This window comes from Lepidochelys kempii, chromosome 2, assembly GCF_965140285.1.
Source record: "Lepidochelys kempii isolate rLepKem1 chromosome 2, rLepKem1.hap1, whole genome shotgun sequence".
NCBI lineage: Eukaryota > Metazoa > Chordata > Testudines > Cheloniidae > Lepidochelys > Lepidochelys kempii.
In genome coordinates, this window is record NC_136381.1 from 134912949 (window position 1) to 134931337 (window position 18389).

The following is an 18389-nucleotide window of genomic DNA, read 5'->3' on the forward strand; positions in this document are numbered from 1 at the left end:
TAGTTTTTGGTGTGATGATAGGGTGTGAATTTCCTCCAAATGATCATCTAAGTCACTCCCCAGTGCTGATATGTTGCCAGATGTTTTTGAATTTCTTCTAACAAATAAATTAGAGAGCCTATATATATTGATGGTCTTTGCTGTATTTAGTTTAGGTTTAAGCCTAAAAAGGGCAAAGGTCCCAATTTTTCAGATCAGTTATTGAAATTGCAAGTAGGTGAATGTAGATAGCTCACTCCTTAACATGTTAATTCAACAAGGACAACAGCTGTTCCAGTCTGCTTTAGTTTCTTTCCTTTCTTACAAATTTGTATTATATGTTTCAAGGACAGTACAACAAATGTATAGAGAGCAAATTGGACAGTCCATACCAAATGAGATTGCACTCTACATGCAAATGTAAATTGTGGGACTTCATATGCCCCTTATATTTTTATGAACAGACATTGTTGTGATAAATCTGGGGTCTGCAACCCTATAATACTTTACAGGTGGTGAAATCAGGAGCTGGTGCTGCAACTCCCCAGGAGGTTTCCCCACATACATTTTTTTGGGGTGAGGGAGTTCTAGAATGGGGTCATGGGCTGTGGTCAAGAATAAATTGTTTTGCTTCAGTTGAAGGTTTATTGGAATCAAGGAAACTTGTGGTTTGTCTTTGACTTGGTTGAGATTAACCTTTTGGTTCAAAGTGAGGTTTTATAAGAATGGGTAATCTGTGTATCTGTAGTCCCCATAGTTTGCCAGACAAGTGACAAGAGGTCTGAAGACCTAGAGAACAGTGGAAGCCCACATTTCCAGAAGCACATACACACTTTTTTGTAAATTTTGGAGTATAAGAAGATAAATTTCTCATATGTAATTAAGATTAAAACAAGTTTTTATGTTTAATGTTTTTTCTCCTTTATTGTGTAAGTATTTTATGTTATGTTGTACTTAAAAACTGGAATATATTAAAATCTATTTAATTTGTTTTATATTATCCAGCTAGAGCATTGTTTGTAAATCAAGGAAATAAAAGGGCATAAGTAACCTAATTTGTTCATCCATATGTTATGGACAAACTGGTGCTTGTGAGAAATGTCTAACAAGTCCTGAGTGTTTTTGCTTACACTGTGCCAGCTGTATATAAGGAAGTGTTTGGGGGCGTTATCACCTATACACCAGATTGCACCCCATATAGAATAGTTTAGGACTATAGAGACCAGATTTTTCACACATGGGTATTTGATTACCACACTCTTGACATGTCTTTATCCCCAGTGGAACTGCTGAACCTGCTTCCTCTGCAGTATGAAAAATAATGTCCAGATTTCTTCACTTGACCTGCATTTGTGGCACAGAATTGAAGAAATCTTACTCCCAATCTCTTGAACAGATATTGCATCTTGGAGTTCCAAAACAATTCTTTGTCTTTAGTAAAGACAGAATACAACTGTTATACTATAATTTTGCTACTTTTAAAGTGGAAGGTGTGCTATTTTTCTTTCTACTCTTCCTCTCCTTCTTGTACTTATTGAGCCAGTCTTCAGTCCTTTGCCGCTGTCCTATGAACAGTTCATTGCTGGCTGGTGTTTGAGACATGAGTCACCCAGTCATCATACAGTTGATCCAACACTTCTGTGTTGCATTCATAGTAGATGCATATTTTTTCAAATAAATATCTTATTTTCAGGATGGCATAATTATTTATAGACAACTGCAGGAATAATTAATTACCTGTCACTTGTGCAAATTGGGTCAGAACTGAAGATGACAGTTTTCTGCATGACATAGGGACTTGGATTTTTTTCAAAATTACTGAACAAAAATATTAGTGCTTTGCAACAAATGACTAGTTAAATATGTAAATTACTGTTTGTGTACAGTAGCTAAATGTGCACATGAATTCATGGTCACTGCTGGTTCATCTTATGTGTATAACATTGTAAATCAGACCTTGTATATTTTGATAGTTTGGACAGGGCAGGGCAGTGGTATAGTGATCTTTATTGATGTATTTGGTTTCTCTCTCATGACGATGAAGTGAAGAAGTCATTTTTAGTAGGTGTGAATGTTTTTTTGTGAATAATGCTTGTTTGTTCATTGTAAGATACTATTTTAACAGCATGCAAGTATGTCTCTTTCTTTCATCTAAAACAACTTTATATATATTTAACTCTCTGCCACTAAGAATTCATCTTTGCTGCAGTTCATACAATGTGCAGTCTGGAAGGTGTGGGTTGACATTAAAATACCACAAGTGTTTAGCACCCATGCTTAAAAGCTGCAGATCTTCATAAAGACAATCACTCTAAAATTAGTTTTCTTATTTTTTGACTATGCTTGTTTTTGTTCACTTAACCACCTGTTGCATAAACGTACACACCCTGTGGCTTCCTTTTTAAATTCTTGCACTGCAGTTCTTTGACATACTTCTAGATTGTCCTCACCTTCAACCAAAATGTCACTCAGAATACAATAGGAAAAATGTTTCATGTACCAAAAAGTGAATTGCAGAGTCAAATACCTATGGAATATACATCGTTTAATTTAAGAGAATTAATGATAAAAATGGCAGTATTGCAATTCTTAAATCTAAATTAAACTGTGTATGCTATTATGTTAATGAAATACAAAGTATGCTATTTTTTTAGAAGTTTGGACTTCGGTTCAAACAGGAAATCACAATTATGTATCAAATTCTTGTTTGTTAATGTTTATTAATATAAATGGATTTTAATAGTTGTTAAAGCTCCTTGGTCTTCATTCCTATGAATTTAAGTTCTCTATTCACAGAACTGGTACAGCATAGCCAATGCCAGTGCAAGCTTTCGCATGTTGCCCTAGGAATGTGCTTCTGCAATGTCCTTCAGAGACCACATCCAACACCTTGTCTATGAAATGGCTTCTTGCTTACAATGGGTGTCAGAAATGGGTGTAGCCAAATTCGTGTTAAATGTTGTTTAGCTAAGTGTAGTCGAGGACAAGTTATAGCTGCTGAAACAGAGTTGACCATGGTTTGTCTTTGGCCATGCTTGGCCACATTACACTAGGGATTTTTACCAACCATAGCACTGGTGGGCAACTTTTTTTCAATTCCCAAAGATAGTTCAAGTGCAAGGCTTTGCCTATGTTTAACCGTAGTTCAACTACACCCATTGCTTTTCTCTGTCAATAATGAAGCATTTTCAAATTGCGGACAAGGTTTAGAGGTGAGTCCCTGTTCCAGTTCAGCAGTTGATCTTTCTGATGATATGGCCAGTCTCTAACCAATTTATACTGTGGCCCATATAATTGAAAGATTATTTCATGGATGTTCTTCCCTCTCGTTCTTGATAGTACACTATATATTTTTTCTGTTTGTGTTCATGCATCATGCCTGTGCCCAAAACAGCAATTGTGTGTATAAAAAAAATTCATTTTAGGAAAGTAATATATGTTTAGCTTCTCTGAATAATATTTAACTGTGGGAAACAAGGAGAAGCTAACACCATTCAGCAATGGTGTACCACAAGAAATGCTCAGCAGACCACACTTCAGAAAATCTGGACTGTAGTTTTAAGATGTAGACACTTGTGTACTGGAGGCGGGACTGAGACCAACTCTCTTCATACAGGTTACTAACAAGCCATTAGATAAGAGTTTCAGTTACTGCTAATCCAGTGGCCTTCTTTGAATTGATTCATAAAAGACCAATTATCTGCTTGTATGAGGCAAGATAGCTTCTTTTTAAACATAAATTCCATCTTTCTTTAAAATGTGTATTCTTATGCATTTAAGTGGATTTACACATGTGACCCTATGTCAAGGTTCCCTCCCCACCCTGAACTCTAGGGTACAGATATGGGGACCTGCATGAAAAACCCCCTAAGCTTATTTTTACCAGCTTAGGTTGAAACTTCCCCAAGGTACAAACTATTTTACATTTTGCCCTTGGACTTTATTGCTGCCACCACCAAGTGTCTAACAAATATGTAACAGGGAAAGAGCCCGCTTGGAAAAGTCTTTCCCCCCCCCAAATCCTCCCAAACTCTACACCGCCTTTCCTGGGGAAGGCTTGATAAAAATCCTCACCAATTTGCATAGGTGAACACAGACTCAAACCCTTGGATCTTAAGAACAATGAAAAAGCAATCAGGTTCTTAAAAGAAGAATTTTAATTGAGGAAAAAGTAAAAGATTCACCTCTGTAAAATCAGGATGGTAAATATCGTACAGGGTAATCAGATTCAAAACATAGAGAATCCCTCCAGGCAAAACCTTAAGTTACAAAAAGACACAAAAACAGGAATATACATTCCATTCAGCACAGCTTATTTTCTCAGCCATTTAAACAAAACAGAATCTAATGCATAGTTAACTAGATTGCTTATTAACTATTTACATGAGTTCTGACGTGCATTCCTGCTCTGGTGCCAGCAGAAGCAACACACAGACAGAGAGAGCCTTTGTTTCTCCCTCCCTCCAGCTTTGAAAATACCTTGTCTCCTCACTGGTCATTTTGGTCAGGTGCCAGCAAGGTTATCCTAGCTGCTTAACCCTTTACAGGTGAAAGGGTTTTTCCTCTGACCAGGAGGGATTTAAAGATGTTTACCCTTCCCTTTATATTTATGACACTCTATATTTCTCCTTTTTGTCCCATTTATTAATCGCTTTCATATATTTGCATTTGTGTCCAGTATTTTAAGATCTAATCTAGGTGGTGGGCAGGCAGTCCCATTAAAGTCTTTCCAAGATAAGTGTCCATAAACTAGTAATTGGAACCATCTGATTCTTTCACAAATGTTGTGATGTAGAAACACACCATAACTCTTGAATATATCCTATAAAAATATACAACCGCATGCTGCAGTAATTGTGTAAAAAAAAAAAAAAAAAACACAAACCAACAAAAAAAGCCACCCTACAACTTACAATGATGATGCTTATATTTTGAACAAAAAGGAAAGGAGCACTTGTGGCACCTTAGAAACTAACAAATTTATTTGAGCATAAGCTTTTGTGAGCTACAGCTCACTTCATCAGATGCATTCAGTGGAAAATACAGTGGGGAGATTTATATACATAGAGAACAGGAAACAATGGGTGTTACCCTACACACTGTAACGAGTGATCACTTAAGGTGAGCTATTACCAGCGGGGGGGGGGGGGGGGAGAGGAAAGTCTTTTGTAGTGATAATCAAGGTGGGCCATTTCCAGCAGTTGACAAGAATGTCTGAGGAACAGTGTGGGGGTGGGGGAGAGAATAAACATGGGGAAATAGGTTTACTTTGCGTGATGACCCATCCACTCCCAGTCTCTATTCAAGCCTAAGTTAATTGTATCCAGTTTGCAAATTAATTCCAATTCAGCAGTCTCTTGTTGGAGTCTGTACCAATGTACCGCAGAGGGACATTGCTGGTACCTGATGGCGTGTATCACACTGGTAGATGTGCAGGTGAATGAGCCTCTGATCGTGTGGTTGATGTGATTAGGCCCTATGATGGTGTCCCCTGAATAGATATGTGGACACAGTTGGCAACGGGCTTTATTGCAAGGATAGGTTCCTGGGTTAGTGGTTCTGTTGTGTGGTGTGTTGTTGCTGGTGAGTATTTGCTTCAGGTTGGGGGGCAGTCTGTAAGCAAGGACTGGCCTGTCTCCCAAGATCTGTGAGAGTGATGGGTCGTCCTTCAGGATAGGTTGTAAATCCTTGATGATCCGTTGGAGAGGTTTTAGTTGGGGGCTGAAGGTGATGGCTAGTGGCGTTCTGTTCTTTTCTTTGTTGGGCCTGTCCTGTAGCAGGTGACTTCTGGGTACTCTTCTGGCTTCTTCACTTCAGCAGGTGGGTATTGTAGTTGTAAGAATGCTTGATAGAGATCTTGTAGGTGTTTGTCTCTGTCTGAGGGGTTGGAGCAAATGCGGTTGCCCCTCTCCATGTACATTGTCCAAACTGGACAGTCTCTACATAAAAGAATAAATGGGCACAAATCAGACGTCAAGAATTTATAACATTCAAAAACCAGTTGGAGAACACTTCAATCTCTCTGGTCACTCGATTACAGACCTAAAAGTTGCAATTCTTCAACAAAAAAACTTCAAAAACAGACTCCAATGAGAGACTGCTGAATTGGAATTAATTTGCAAACTGGATACAATTAACTTAGGCTTGAATAGAGACTGGGAGTGGATGGGTCATCACGCAAAGTAAAACTATTTCCCCATGTCTTCCCCCCGCCCCACTCCCCACTGTTCCTCAGATGTTCTTGTCAACTGCTGGAAATAGCCCACCTTAATTATCACTACAAAAGGTTCACCACTCCCCCCCCCGCTTTCCCGCTAGTAATAGCTCACCTTAAGTGATCACTTTCATTACAGTGTGTATGGTAACACCCACTGTTTCATGTTCTCTGTGTATATAAATCTCCCTACTGTATTTTCCACTGAATGCATCCGATGAAGTGAGCTGTAGCTCACGAAAGCTTATGCTCAAATAAATTTGTTAGTCTCAAAGGTGCCAAAAGTACTCCTTTTCTTTTTGCTAATACAGACTAACATGGCTGCTACTCTGAAACCTTATATTTTAAACAATTACTGTAGTATTTATGAGGGACATAGGTAATACACATTAAATAAGTAACTGCTATACCTCAAAATAATCTATTGTATCCTACAAGAACCAGCATATCTGGTTGACAGAAGCATGGAAAAGGAGAGTGTTGCAAGGTGTTGCCTTTGTGACATTTCTCACCACCACACATGCCAACAGCTCTGTGGAAGCGTTCACAAGGTCATGCTGTGGAATGTCAGAGTCTGGACTGGGAGGTGGTTGCTCTGCTGTAGCAGACACCCGTGGATGATTTGGCATGTTAGTTAACACTGACTCTGTCAATGTTAATTTACCTGCTTTTCTACACGACGGGGGTCGGAGAGGAAGGATGGGTGGTCGTGTGTTTCAGGCACTCTGGCTTCATGAGCTATACCATCAGGGAGCATGGCAGCTAGGAGCAAGTGTAGAATAACGGGTCCTTTCCACCCAGATGGGCCTAACCAGTCTGTATCCACGGAGATCTGGCTTTAGTGGGAGGAAGCCTGGCCTTTGTTGTGGGGGGGAAGAAGGGACCATAGTATCATCCCTGCCCTGTTACCAGATTTGCCCATTACTTTGGAGTATGCTCATGTATTAGTGTTGCTCTTTGACGGGGAGGGGTCTGTAATTCTGTCAATGTACTGTTTGTGTTTTATATGGAGCTCTACTTCTCCCTTCTGCAAGTCCCCTCCCAATGGAGCTGTCCTGCAGGACCTAGATTCCCCAGGGCTGGGTTCCTCCAGCCCCAGAACCGGATGAATGAACACACACACGCACACTCACACATACATTAACAGAGCAAGTCTGAGTGGACCGGGTCAGTCAGCACTTTCAAGCTGACCCCTAATATGTCCTTGGACTCAGTGGACTGGGCCAAGCAGCACTTTCAAGCTGTCACCATTATATGCCACAAGTACCACACCGGAATGGAGTAAGCCTGAGCAGGCTGGGTAGAACAGCACTTCCAGGCTGCCACCCATATATGCCCATATACTCAGCGGACTGGGTCAAGCAGCACTTTCAAGCTGCCACCCTTATATGCCCCCGGACTCGATAGTCTGGGTCGAGTAGCACTTCCAAGCTGCCACCCTCGTAAGTCACAGGTTCAGCACGTCCCTATCCCCACTTTCACGTCATAATTGTACTGGTAGTAACCCACTTGATGAGCAAACCCCAGAGTATTTTTGGGCGCTACAGGGATATTTAGTTTAGGTAAAAGAAGAGTTGCTGCAGAGTAAATGGGGAAACTAAAAACACAAATGAGTAAAGTTCAGAGCTAGAGAGAGAGAAAAGCAACCAGCTTAACCATAAAAGTTATTTATTGAATAATAGTGATGACTACACAAGGAGAGCCTAAACCAACATAAGTTACATTATTAAAGTTAATACCTGAGGTAGAAAAGAAAACGGAGAGAGAGAGAAGGATCTCACCACTCCATAAAGCTTGACCTGTTGGTCGGGGTCCCCAGGTGACGGTCGTAGCTCAGGATCCTGAGAGCTGGAGACAAGCAGAGAAGATGAAATCCCTGTGAAACTGATGCATCCATGCATCGGAACACTTACTGGAATGTGGGCAGAGTTTTTTTTATATGGAAACAACAATGGTTCAAGGAAGAACATTAGATTTGTTTATGGGTAAACTGATGACTCAGGTTTTCTTTAGGGTAGACAATAGAAACTGATCACTCTTGGCTATGGGTGGTGTTCCGTCCAGGGAGCTCACAATCCAATGAGAATTGGTCTGATAACTGCTGAGCTGGGTGTGTTCATTAACATCTGGAGCAGAGATTCCCCATGATGCAGAGCTTCCCTGCTTTTCCGGTCCCAGAGTTCAGTGCAGTTCTTGCCTTGGAATCTCTGTTCTCCATTTTGTATGCTAATGGCAATGCCTCCCTGTCCCATCTTTGATGCGGAGGAGGCTGGGGGAGTTGCCTTTGTTCTTGTCACCCTTGTCAGGAGGGGTCTAGGTGTGTCTCCCACTGCCGTTCACTGCTCTCTGCAAGTCTTTTCTCTGATCGGTTTTGGTTCAAGCAGAGGCTGGGCGGGGGAGGGGGGAAGTGTCTTTCATGAGTCAGACAGGCTGGATACCGCGCCATGGTTCCCCAAGAACACAGGGTTGACTGGTATCAGCCCCCAAAAGAAGAATTTATAGGAAACTTGGAATTTCTGTTCTCTGTGGAAGAGCAGCCAGTGTAGGAAGCAAGAGAGCCCTAAATTAAAAATTAACTTAAATATCAGAATTACAAAAATGCTCAAATGACACTAACAGTAGCTAGCTTCAGAGGGAAATTGAAGGTCCTTGACACCTCAAAGGATTTGGCCCTTAGGAAATGGGGCTAAAAGGGAAATGCAGAATAATAGTAATTTTGTGAGTTAAGCATTGACTTAAAATAGAAAGACAAGAACTTGTTAAAAAAGCTTAAATGCAGGATAAAAAGTTGATTTGTGCTTTTCAAGCTTGGTGGGTGGGGGTAGGGAGAAATAATGATGACTATGAGGCACTGCAGAGCAGATAGGCTAGATTGGGGTGGAGTTCTAGAATAATGCACTTTTTCCTTTTGAATTAATCTCTCCACGTCTACAAATGAATAAAAATAAAATACAAAGTTTTTAGAGGGGTGGAGAAAATCAGCTTTAATACAGACCAGAAAAAAGAATTACTTTGATTTTAACAGCTGGAAGTTGTCAAGTTTGAGTCTTATTTCTGCAATGTGCTACACTCATTTAGAAGCAATAAGTATATAATCTGACCAGGCACTTGAAGCTATTGCGGTTTAAGATGCTAAATTTAGAATGTAACGGAAAGGGATTTGGCAAAGTTTTTTTTATTAAATAATGCACATAATTTTGTTTTGTTTTTGTTTTTTGAAAAACCAACTAGCTGTCTCCCTCTCTTTCTCTTCCCCCACCCCCTCCAACTGAAAAGCAGTTCAAATTTTACAAATGCCGACATTTGTTTTTAACCCCCTGGGTAATTACAGTGATTGCTATTTTCAATACCATCTACAAGACTGACAAATTTTGATTAAAAGTAATAGAATGTTTAAAGTACTTAGGCTACTTTGAAAATGGCAAATAGTATGTTTTGTGTGTACAGCTTAAAAAGAAACCATTATAGTTGGGCTCAGTAAGGTATATGGTTTTTCTACTAATCGTGTGTGTGTGTGTGTGTTACCCAGTAAATAGCATTCTGTCCTTTTGGTGCTGCTGCATTTTGTCATGTGAGTAGCGTTTCAAGAGATTTAGAATAGGAGGGTGTTTTTTGTTGTGTTTTTGTATTGATAATCCCTATCAGATTTTTAAAACAACAAACGATTATTCAACTAGGATATAACTAGTTTTTCAAACCTTGCAATATTGAACTAAACTTTTGATAAGTTTATGTGCCAAATGCTCATCTAAACACTGGTGGACTCACTCTGTAATCAGTGAAAAATAATGGCTGTAAGAATATAGAGTGGCATGACATTGTGTATAGGAAGAATTTGCTGACAGAATGCGTCATGGTTAATCCTTGTCTGCATTTAGGACAATTACTTGTTACTGATAATAGATGACAGCAATGGCTGCAACTGGACTGGTGCTGAACACAGCTTAACTGCAAATATCAAACAAAGTATACCATGTTCTGCATCTTTTCTGAATCAGTGGTTACATTTTGCAAGGATCAAGTGTCTACTCTTCCTCTCTCAAGCGGCAGTTTTGATGCTGTTTTGGAGAGCTTAAAAATCAATTGTACATGGAGAATTCAAATTTTCCTATAAACTTTAGAGAGATGCCTACTGGCACAATGTTCTTTCATAGCAAACTATTGGGTGCTATAAAATAGTGGCTCTCAACCCTTCCAAACTACTATACCCCTTTCAAGAGTCTGATTTGTTTTGCGTACCCCAAGTTTCACCTCACTTAAAAATTACTTGCTTACAAAATCAGGCATAAAATACAAAAGGATCACAGTACTGAATCATTGCTTACTTTCTAATTTTTACAATATAATTATAAAATAAAGTAATTGGAATGTAAATATTGTACTTACATTTCAGTGTATCATATATAGAGCAATATAAACATGTCGTATGAAATTTTAGTTTGTATTGACTTCACAAGTGATTTTTATGTAGTCTGTTATAAAACTAAACTATCTAGACGAGTTGATGTACCTCCTGGAAGACCTCTGCGTACCATCCCAGAGGTACTTGTATCCGTGGTTGAGAACTACAGATATAAAATATTATTGTTCCAAGAATCTCTGATATAGAAAAGCGTGGTCTTAACATTAACCCTGTGTACAGTAGAACTCAGAGTTACCAACTGACTGCTCAACCACACACCTCCGTTTGAACCAGAAATACACAATCAGGCAGCAACAGAGACAAAACAAACAAACCAGTACTTGGTTAATTGTAAACTACTTTTTTTTTTAAAGGGAAGTTTTAAAAAAAAAAGTTTTGACAAGGTAAGGAAACTATTTGTGCTTGTTTCATTTAAATTAAGGTGGTAAAAAGCAGCATTTTTCTTCTTCATAGTAAAGTTTCAAAGCTATATTAAGTCAATATTCAGTAATAAACTTTTGAAAGAATAACCAGAACATTTTGTTCAGAGCTATGAACATTTCAGGGTTACAAACAACCTCCGTTCCCGAGGTGTTTGTAACTCTAACATTCTACAGTAGTTTCCATAGTGAAGGCACAATTTATCTATGGGGCCTAGAAATCATTTTAAAAAAAGATTATACTCTTTAGTTTTTTGTTTGTTTTTAAACCATCTTCCGACTCTTTCTCCTGTTCTTTTACAGGGATTGTCAGGGTTCCCTCCCCACTCTGAACTCTAGGGTATAGATGTGGGGACCCGCATGAAAGACCCCCAAAGCTTATTTCTATCAGCTTAGGTTAAAAACTTCCCCAAGGTAAAAATTCTTCCTTGTCCTTGGACTGAATCGCTGCCACCACCAAGTGAGTTAGACAAAGATTCAGGAAAAGGACCACTTGGAGTTTCAGGAAAAGGACCACTTGTTTCCCCCAAAATATCCCCCCAAGCCCTTTCACCACCTTTCCTGGGGAGGCTTGAGAATAATATACCAACCAGATAAGTAACCCAGGTGGGCACAGACCAGACCCTTGGGTTTTTAGGACACCAGAAACCAATCAGATTCTTAAAAACAATTTTATAATAAAGAAAAAAGTAAAAGACGCACCTCTGTAAAATCAGGATGGAAGGTAATTTTACAGGGTAATAAGATTTAAAACACAGAGGATTCCCCTCTAAGCAAAAATTTAAAGTTACAAAAAACAGGAATAAACCTCCCTCTTAGCATAGGGAAAACTCACAAGTGAAAACAAAAGATAAGATAACGCATTTCCTTGCTATTACTTACAGTTTTTGTAATCTTGGATACTTATTTCAGGTAGGATTTTAGGAGATGGTTTTCCTGCCCTGGTCCCTCTCTGTCCTGGAGAGAACAAGAAGACCACAGATTTGAAAGGATCTTCTTCCCTTATTGGTCCTTTTTGGTCAGGTGCCAACCAGGTTATTTGAGCTTCTTTTCCCCTTACAGGTAAAGGAGGGATTTTATGCTGCCCTTAGCTGTATGTTTGTGACCGAGATTTTTCTCAAGAATAATTGTTCTGGAAACACTTTTCTTTACTGTTGCAGTTAGGGTTAACTCATTCTAAAGGGAAGCATTTATTCCCATTATTTCTATATACCCAAAAGAAAAGGGGAGTAGGGAGACTAAACAGCTTAAAATTAATCCAGAGCTGTATTTCCCTGTTTTTCATTCAGAGATTCAAAGGCCAAACGGGACTATTGTGATCATCTAGTCAGACCTCCTATATAAACAGGCCGTAGAATATCCCCAAAATAATTTCTAGAGCAGAACCAGTCTTGATTTAAAGATTTTCAGTGATGGAGAATCCACCACAACCATTAGTAAATTGTTCCAGTGGTTAATTACCCTCACTGTTAAAAAATTTACACCTTCTTTCCAGTCTGAATTTGTCTAGCCTCAACTTTCAACCAATGGTTCATTTTATAGCTTTCTGTGTTAGATCATATTTTCCACTGAATGCATCTGATGAAGTGAGCTCACGAAAGCTTATGCTCAAATACATTTGTTAGTCTCTAAGGTGCCACAAGTACTCCTTTTCTTTTTGCGAATACAGACTAACACGGCTGCTAGTCTGAAACCTGTGTTAGATCAAAGACCCATTATTAAATATTTCTTCCCCATGAAGGTACATGTAGACCTTAATCAAATCACCCTTTAATCAATTTTTGTGACTCTTCTCTGAACCCTCTCCAGTTTATCAACATCCTTCTTGCATTGTGGACACAAGAACTGGATGCAGTATTTTAGCAGTGGTTGCACAAGTGACAAATATATAAGTAAAATAACCTCTCGACGACTCCTTGAATTTTCCTTGTTAATGCATCCAAGGGTTGCATTAGTCATTTAGGACATAGCATTGCACTGTGGGCCTATGTTCAGCTGATTATTCACCACAACCCCCAAAACTTTTTCAGAGTTACTGCTTCCCAGGATAGTCTCCCATCCTGTAAGTTTGATGTATGTTCTTTGTTTCTCTCTCTCTCGATAGATATGTGTGTGTGTATTTAAAAACATTGTTTGCATGTGCACAGCTTAACAAGCAGTCTAGGTCACTCTGAATCAGTGACCTATTGTCACGACTGGGACGTGGGTGATCTGACCCAGTGGTCAGAGCAAGCGTCCTGTCAGGAAAGGGGTTTTCTGTGCAGGATTTCAAAAATAATACATGAAACACCAAGTGAACCTTCAGAGAGCAGGATAGTTGTAGTTTAAAAGTGACTGAATTAACCTGCCAAAAGATCTTTAAGGGGCCAAGGAATTGAAAATCCAGCTTGTGAGCAGGTGTATTTGTGCGGAGATACTGGGTGGAGAGCCATACTCATGCCTGGTCTTGATGAATCTCTGCTATAGGAGGTCTGAGGTGGCCGGATTGGGAGAGATTGCAGGTAATTGTGGATGGAATTGGGATGGTACCCTTTGTTGGTGTGTGGTGGTTTTGTGGGTTTTTTTTGTTTTGTTTTTAAAAAATCTTTGTCCTGTGGACACATGGTCTGCATTATTGTAGGCAAATTCTGAATAGGGGAGAAGTGAATACCTATCGTCCTACTGGTGATTGTAGCATCACAGATACTATTCAAAAATTTGGTTGGCCCTTTCCATTTGGCCGTTGGACTGGGGATGGTAACCACAGGAAAGATGTGTGGATTCCCAGCAGGCTGTGCCAGAACCAGGCTGTGAACTGAGACCCCCGATTGGAGATAATGTATTCTGGAAGGCTGTAAAGACAGACTACATGGCTAATCCAGAGCTTGGCTGGCTCTTCAGGAGAGGGAAGAGATGAAGTGGTTCATTTTAGTAAATTGGTCACTGCTGTCAAAATTGTCAAATTGTTGCTGTCATAAATATAAAGGGAAGGGTAAACACGTTTAAATCCCTCCTGCCCAGAGGAAAATTCCTTTCACTTGTAAAGAGTGAAGAAGCTAGGATAACCTCGCTGGCACCTGACCAAAATGACCAATGAGGAGACAAGACACTTTCAAAAGCTGGGAGGAAAGAGAAAAACAAAGGGTCTGTGTCTGTCTGTGTGATGCTTTTGCTGGGCACAGAACAGGAATGGAGTCTTAGAATTTAGTAAGTAATCTAGCTCAATATGCGTTAGATTATGATTTCTTTAAATGGCTGAGAAATTAAGTTGTGCGGAATAGAGTGGGTATTCCTGTCTGTGTGCCTTTTTGTAAGATAAGGTTTTGCCTAGAGAGATTCTCTGTGTTTTGAATCTAATTACCCTGTAAGGTATTTACCATCCTGATTTTACAGAGGTGATTCTTTTTACTTCTATTAAAATCCTTCTTTTCAGAAACTGAATGTTTTTTCATTGTTCTTAAGATCCAAGGGTTCGGGTCTGTGTTCACCTATGCAAATTGGTGAGGATTTTTACCAAACTTTCCCCAGGAAGTGGGTTGCAAGGGTTGGGAGGATTTTGGGGGGAAAGACGTTTCCAAACAACGCTTTCCTAATAAAAATAAACCCAGATAAACATTTGGTGGTGGTAGTGGAAGTCCAAGGGCAAAGGGTAAAATAGTTTGTACCTTGGGGAAGTTTTAACCTAAGCTGGTAAAAGTAAGCTTAGGAGGTTTTCATGCAGGTCCCCACATCTGTACCCTAGAGTTCAGAGAGGGGAAGGAACCTTGACAGTTGCATTCTGGTAATTCTGCAGTAAAGTCTAGGGTGATAGCTGCCCAATGTCAAGATGGAGTCTCCAAAACTATAGGAGACTGCAGGGCTAGTGGTGTGGTGTCTTGGTGCAAGTACAAATATCACAGGAGGCAATGAATGACTGCATCATCAGGCACAGCCAGGTCATCAAAAAGAGCAGGATATTAGTCACTGGGTATTGAACCACCCCAAATGTCTTGCTAGGGGAATATTGTGACGTAGTTACAAGACTGCAACCAGGGTCCAAGGTGAACACACATACAGTCCCTTACATACGTAGTGTTTCAGAGGAGTCATGCTGCTGCTTGTGGATAATAGCTTGTTAGTCAGGCAGAATTCCTGATGCAGAGGCAAAGCATATCAATCTGAGAATATTGTGGTGACAAGCTGCACTGAGAAAGTTACGGGATTTGGGAATGAGGCTTGGTTTCTGGATGGGTACTTGTGGGTTGGTACCGTATCTTTGGGACAGGGCGTTCGCCTTGCCATTTTTGGACCTTGGACGGTAGGTGATAACATTGAATGGTGAGGAGAAATAGGGCCCACCAAAGCTGCTGTTGGTTTAAGGCCTTCGCCTTATGTAGATATTCCAGGTTTTTATGGTCAGTGAATACCTGGATGGGTGACAAGCTCCTTCCAGGGACTACTGCCATTCTGCATAATAGGTTTTTATCTCCAGGAGTTCCTTATCAAGTATTTTGTAGCTTAGTTCTTTGGACGTGAACTTCCTTGAGTAGCAAGCACACAGGTATAACGTGTTTGGGGCCATGTCACTGGGACAGGAGAGTCTCAATCACTGTATTGGAGATGTCAGTTTCTACAATAAAGACCAATGTAATATTGGCATGAGCCAATGCAGGTGCTTTAGTAAAGGCAAGTTTTAGCTGATTGAATGCATGCTGGGCCTTCGATGGAATTGGACATTTTTCTGGAGGAGAGTAGTAAGCTCAGTTTTGTTTTGAAAAGTTCAGGATAAATCATCGATAAAAATTGGCAAACCCTAGGAAGCATTTCAAGACACTTACTGTGTGGGGAGTTGGCTGATCTTGGACCTTGCGTGGGTCTGTCTGGATCCCTTCTGGGGATAAGATGAAGCCCAAGAACTCTGTGAAGGTCTGATAGAAGGCAGGCTTCTCAAGCTTTGCATAAAGGCCATGCTGCCATAAGCATTCCAAGACAGTTTGGACATGAGCATTATGTTGTTTAGGGCAGTTGGAGAAAATCAGTATGTCATCTAAGTCCCAGTATGTCTTGGAACACATAATTTATAAAATGTTGGAAGGTGGCCGGGCACTGGTCAAACCAAAGGGTGTTACGAGATAGTCATAGTGGCCATAGCAGATTTGGAAGGCGGTCTTCCACTTGTTCTCTGCTCCGATTCACACACAGTTCTATGCCCCCTGGAGGTTCAAATTAATTAATATATGGGCAGCCCCCACAAAATCCAGCAGCTCAGGATCAAATTGCAGGCAACAACTCCTGATAGTTATCTGATTCAATACACGCTAATCAACAGAGTTGGAGACTGCCGTCTTTCTTCTTGACAAAAACTGCTCGTGTGCCAGCTTATGACATTGACTTGAAGATAAACCCTCAAGCCAGATTCTCCTGGAGGTACTCTTGAAGCACTGTCAGCTTGGTTTCTGATACGGCATAAATTTGTGCAAAGAGTATTTTTCCTTTTGGCTGCAGCTATATTGGGCAGTCATAGTTCTGAGGCAGAAGTAGTTTCCATGTTCTTCTTTTCAAAAACATCATTGTAGTCTTGGTATTTTGAGGGGAGTTCAGATGTAGCTTCAATGGAAGGTTCTGCCTGGACAGCCACCCCCATTGGAGTCTCTCAAGGTTTGGATGTTGGGACAGCAATCCCTGGTCTCCAACAGTGTTGTCCACCAAATTCTGATAGAAAACAGACTTCCTGTGCTTGTCACCAAGTGAGTGGATTGTGGAGGACCAGCCAGGAGATACCAATGGTCAGGGGAAGCTGTGGTGAATGGATCACATCAAACTGTACCGTTTCCCGATGCCCCTTTATCACAGTCTCCAGGGGAGCTGTTTCCTCTGTTACTGGATCAGAAGACAAGGGGGAGCTATCAAGTAATCTCTATAAGGTCAGGAGTAGCCTTAAGTTTCAGGGGAATCTGCAGGATCTGGGCTGCCTCTGCGTTGATGAAGCAGTAAGCTATACCTGAGTCAATCAGGGATGGTAAAATGGGATTTTGTTGTGGCACCTAACGTATGTGCAACTGAACCAGCACCTAGAAGTGGGGAGCCCTTGGGCAGGGCTCCGGGTGCATTCCAGTCCACAGTGAAATGTGAGGGAGCTCTTTTTCCTGACTCTTTGGAGTTCATACAGGGCAGGTAGAAATGGAGTGACCTGACTCATCGTAACAAAAGGAGAGATGGTGCTGGCATCATCATTCCTTTTTTTTTTTTTATGGGGGTGAGCCATTGATGGCCCACATCTGCCTGCATTGGTAGAGACCTGCAAATTTGCAGATATCTGCAACATGTTTGTGGATTGTGGATGGATCTGGATCCAAATTTTATATGTAGAGCCCAGAAATCTGCAGATATCCGCTTTAGATCCTTGGACCATGTTTGCAGATCGGATGCAGATACAAATTTTGTATCCATGCAGGGCTCTATGCACTGGTTTGGCTGGAGGTAGTGGTGAAAAGATCACAGTACCTGGACTGGAGAGTAACAAGACCTCCATTTTTTTCCCTCTTTGTTCCAAAAACCGATTGTCTATACAGATGGCAAGATCCACAAGGGCATCCAGACTCATGGGTGTCTCTAACTGCGTTAATTTGTCCTTAATTTAGTCTTTCAGGCTCCACTAGAATGAGGACCTCTTTGCTGCCAGTCTGTACTGGCCGTGAGGCGGTGGAATTGCACAGCACAGGAATCTACTGTTCACTGCCCCTGTTGGAGCTTCCTTAGTGTAGCCTCTGCTGTTCAAGCTCAGTGTAGATCATCAAAGAGTACTGACATGCCTTGAAGGAAGACCTCCCAGTTGGATAGTACTGGTCTATTGCACTCCAAGAAGGAGGAGGCACCGTGAAAGGCTTCCCTGAACAGCTGGCTGATAACCAGACTCACCTTTGCATGATCAGTGCTATGGAACTGAGGGGGCGTCATGAACAGGAGATCGAACTGGTTTATAAAACCTGGGAATCACTGGCAATTGTTGTGAAACTGTTCTGGCAGTGGTGTGATGCTGACAGGCCAGATGCTAGCTCTTGCCCAGGTTGCAGGCATTAGCTAAAAACTGAGAACCTTGTAGCTGGAGACTAGGCTAGGTCTCCTCTATGTTAGTTTTGCTCAAAATACGTATTAGTCTTATAAGAATGTATTTAGTGTTTAGACTCTATGAAATGCTTGTAAGTTGCTGTATTCATTAATCTCACTTGTAATGTGTATACTTCATATTATAAGAAAATATGTATGTTTTGCTTTATAGCTTTAAAACTGTTTGCCCTGAACTTGTGAATTTAGGCATGGGAATCATTCCCCCTCTCCCTCATTCCAAAGAATTATCAAAATCAGATAGGCCATCAAGAATTATTGCAATATAAAT

The 18389-nt window shown here is 40.6% G+C and overlaps 1 protein-coding gene and 1 long non-coding RNA gene across 2 annotated transcripts in view; one reads left to right on the forward strand and one right to left on the reverse strand.

Annotated features, from left to right (window-relative positions):
* RETREG1 (reticulophagy regulator 1) overlaps positions 1-18389 on the forward strand; it is a 144898-nt gene that overhangs the window by 9433 nt on the left and 117076 nt on the right. The window lies entirely within an intron of this gene.
* The window catches only part of LOC140907100 (uncharacterized), a 58699-nt gene continuing 48206 nt past the window's right edge, over positions 7897-18389 (reverse strand). Inside the window, exon 3 of the long non-coding RNA XR_013635358.1 lies at positions 7897-8041. This is a non-coding gene — a long non-coding RNA (uncharacterized LOC140907100). The remainder of the gene's footprint in view (positions 8042-18389) is intronic.